The sequence below is a fragment of the Pteropus alecto genome, unplaced genomic scaffold (assembly GCF_000325575.1).
Source record: "Pteropus alecto unplaced genomic scaffold, ASM32557v1 scaffold131, whole genome shotgun sequence".
NCBI classification, from domain to species: Eukaryota; Metazoa; Chordata; class Mammalia; order Chiroptera; family Pteropodidae; genus Pteropus; species Pteropus alecto.
In genome coordinates this window covers 19,001,340-19,005,409 of record NW_006434709.1, presented here as the reverse complement: position 1 = coordinate 19,005,409, position 4,070 = coordinate 19,001,340, and the positions used below count along the sequence as shown (strand labels likewise).

The following is a 4,070-nucleotide window of genomic DNA, read 5'->3' as shown; positions in this document are numbered from 1 at the left end:
TGATGCTAAGTGCTTCATAGGCATGTCCCACTTAGCTCTCACAAACAGCTCTTTACCACAGGGGTAGAAAATACTCCCATTTTGCAGATATGGAAGCAGAAGCTCAGACCGGTTAAGTAACTTCCAAGCATCATACAGTGTTCAACAGGATTTGAATAGAATGTAAATTCTTCTGATGCCATTCCCCCAGCTCTTCCTACTCTGTTTTATGTTGGAGGAGAAAAGTTGCTGTAATGTGTGCTGTTACTACTCATTAAATAAGATAATCCTTGAAAGCTGCAGCATTTGGCATGCAGTTAGTGCTCTACGAATGTGATCTATTATTATAATACTCTAATTAGTTCGTATATTTTTATAACCACGTTGAACCTCAAGGGCAGGGGTCACTCTTCTCCATAAGGCTTGGCAGAGTAGTTTCATGACCTACCGATTAACTAAATAGCATTATTTTATTACAGTCATAAAGTGGAAGTAGAATTGCTTCCCTTAAGGCAGGGCTTTGTGCTTTGTGCACAAAACTAGTCTGTCCGCGATTTTAATGGGGAGCTAGAGTAAATCATGACTTTCCAGTGGCTTGGAACCCTGGTAGTCAACAAGGAAACGGGTAGACCCGACACCAAGGAAAAAGAGCAGCAACCAGTAAACCAAAACCTGGGCTCTGACCCTCCGCTGACATCAGGCGACCGTTCTAGCAGTCTCTGGCCACGCCCCTAAGGCCTGCAATCTGATAGGCTCGGCATACCAAGTGGGCTGGACCTTGGAGAGAATCTGGCCCAATCTTCCGGTTCCACATTTGCTGCCCGGGACTAGCTGTTGCCAAAGGCGAGTTGACTCAGGATCAGAAGTCCGGGTTACTGGAAAACGTCCCTCCCCTGCCGCACCCAGAGGCAATGCAGGAAAAGGGACTTAACCTTTCACTGTGTCGTTTTCCCCTTCATCTACAAAATGGAATAATAGTGCCTTTTCCATAGAATTGTAGGAATTAAATAAAATATAACATAGAAAAGTGCTTATCACAGGTACCTAACTCATTGCAAGTGCTCAAAAAAATTAGTTGCCTCTAGATAGCAATGTGTCTAAGGGCAGGACCTATATCTGAATTACAGCGGGCCTGAATGCCCTTGTCTCTTTGAACAGTTCATATGATTGTTGAATGAAGGCCTGAAAAGGTAGAATCACTCTATTACTGTTTCATCTCTTCTGATAAACTTCACCTGTTTTAAGTCTCTCAACAATCTCTAGAAGGTTTAATTTCCTTTTTCTTTCCTCCCCTTCCAGGAGAGCCTGGGGACAATATGAAGCCCTAGGAACCTGAGAAGGAAAAAGGGCCACCTTCATAATATGAATGAATGCATGAATATGAAGCCCTAGGGACCCGAGAAGGAAAAATATGAATGAATGCATGAATATGAAGCCCTAGGGATCCGAAATATGAATGAATGCATGAATATGAAGCCCTAGGGACCCGAGAAGGAAAAATATGAATGAATGCATGAATATGAAGCCCTAGGGACCCGAGAAGGAAAAAGGGCCACCTCCTGGCTACGTGCACCCTCATTTTGGACCTTCTTGCTCCAGGATGATAGGACAGCCGGCTTTGACCTGCTGTGGGCTGTATGAAGGACACTAAAGAGAGCAGCAGGCCACCAGTAAGGATTTGAGATGGGCTGAATTGCCCTTAGGAATGAAGTGATATATTCTCATTAGAATTAGGGAATGAGTGATTTAGAGTAGTGGTTAGAATCTGGGCATAAAGATTTGAATTGAGAAGTCGAGTGGAGTTAGGACTAGGTATTTAGTTACCACTGAATTTCTGAATGAGAAATGGAAAGCTGCTAGTGGCTGATAAAGTGGGGGCTATCACTTTGCTCTAAAATGTAAAATGTCTGTTTCAGGGACCTGCCTTCTTCCTTATAGGGAGCCAGAGAATTCTCTCCACTGACTGGGCTCCTTAACAGACCTGGGTGAGATGGAGCATCTACTATACACTAGGCATAGAGTCTAATATATAGGGTCCCATAGCTGTTGAGGACAGAGCCCCTTACAATGACGCTGAGGAGACCAGGATGTGAATAACCTGGTCTAGGCCCATCCCAGCCATAGCCCAGTGACTTCAGGGAAACCTTAAATCTCTTGGCCTCAGCTATTCTATCTGGCAAATGGACCTAACCTCAGAGGGCTGTTTGGGAAACCTTGAATGATCATGGGAAGAAAGGACTTTGAAGCTGTTCCAATGTGAAATATAAGGCAGAGTCTGGGCACTTTACCCTCAGGAGAGGCTGAGGGTTTTCCTTCTCTCTATGGAATCCCAAGTTGTCTTGCTCTTGCCACACCCAGCCAGTCTTTCCCAAGACCATTCCCAGCAGGGACTTATGCCTCCAAACAGGAACTGACAAAGAAGCAACTCATACCAAAAGCTTTCCAGGTACCCGGTACTCCCCATCACACACGCGCGTGGGCGCGCACACACACACACACATGCGTGCGTGCGCACACAACAACCAGCCCTGGGGCTGCTGTATGACCAACCCTATGAGTCACCTGGATAAAGTAGACTCAACAAATATTTATCAAATGAATGAATGAATGAATGAATGAGGGAATAGGTGAGTGAGTGGCTCCATGGATGGTCAGACACTCCCTTAGAGAATGAGACTGCTTCCTAATTCAGGATGCAGAGTACTCCCAAAGAAAATCATCTGGGACTTTCCTAGTGAGTGCTCCATGACAGTCACGTCCTCTACTTTTCCTCAAGCCCCATGTGTCTTTTCTCCCCAATTTCATTGTGGGGGGTTGTGTTCTAGACTCCATTGGGATCATATATGCTAGACTCTACATCTGGTATGCAGTAGATGCTCAATAAATGTGAGATGAACTAAAGCAGGAGAAAGATTAATAAGACTTGGACCCTATCTTCCAAATGTTTACAATTTGATGAGCGAATACATAAGAATTATGTGACAAAGCACCATAGGTGACAAAAACAAAAACAAACAAACAAACAAAAAAACTGCCAAGGAGTGTATGTTATAGTTCAGAGCTGAAAAACTTACTATGGACTGAAAAAGTCTGGAAATGCTTCGTGAAGGAAGGGAATGGGATATGAGGCTGGACTTTGAAGGAAGAGAAAGATGTGGTGGCAAGGGAGGTGTTGCTGATAGAGAAAAAGGGGATGGGCAGCTCCTAGAAAGAAGGACATTTCAAGTTGTGTTCAGAAGATTAAGATGGTAGCTGGAGAGCAGATTCAAGCAAGAGGAGTGTGCCATGTGTGTGAGGTTCCAACAAGACTGTACAGAGCTTTGAATGCTAGGATAGGGATTTGGATCAGGGGGCTAGTGAGGGTTTTTGAGCAGTAGCAGGAAATGAAAGGAATGCTGGGAGGTGTGGGAAGATGGTCTGGGGGAGAGAGACAGCTAAGGAGCAAGGTGAGTGTGGCAAACCCTCCTGGGAAGTAATGTGTCAACACAGGGCTGACCAGAACCTAGTCTTAGGCAAACCGACCATTTCCATTCATTCATCCATTCATGCATTCATTCATTCATTCAAATATTGATTGGCCCCCACCATGTGCCAGGCCCTGTAGAAGTAAATATTGCATAAGCCTTCCCTCCTTCCCTCGGACCCTAGCATCCAAGCGTCCAGCCCCAAGGCTTGAGGCCACACCGCCAAGGGCAAGAGCCTGGGGGAAAATCAGCTCAATCCTCTCTCTTACCTGCAGCTTCTTTCTACAAAACCTCTAATTTGCACAGTTCAGGGTCCCAGACACAAGTTCATCCGACCCTGCCGCACCCTGACCACCACCCTCCCCCACTAGCCACACCTGGAAGGGAAGGAACTGCGGGAGGAGAGGGTTGGCCTATGGAGGGTGTGGCGCATCCGGGTAGGCATGGGGGCCGGGGACTATGTTGACCGGAAAGGGCTGAGGCTGCGGCCGGAAAGGGGTCATGATGATGGCTGAGAAGCGGCCTAGGAAGGCGCTTCCTGACCGCACCCACACGCGCCCAGAGGCTAGGCAAGCCATTCGGCGGCCGGGCGCGGGGCTGACCAGCCGGGAGGAGGGCGCGCCCGGG

The 4,070-nt window shown here is 46.9% G+C and overlaps 1 long non-coding RNA gene across 1 annotated transcript in view; it reads right to left on the bottom strand.

Moving 5' to 3' along the window:
* The window catches only part of LOC107195503, an 11,211-nt gene extending 7,165 nt beyond the window's left edge, over nt 1-4,046 (bottom strand). Inside the window, exon 1 of the long non-coding RNA XR_001516686.2 lies at nt 3,713-4,046. This is a non-coding gene — a long non-coding RNA (uncharacterized LOC107195503). The remainder of the gene's footprint in view (nt 1-3,712) is intronic.
* Nucleotides 4,047-4,070: the final 24 nt, after the last annotated feature.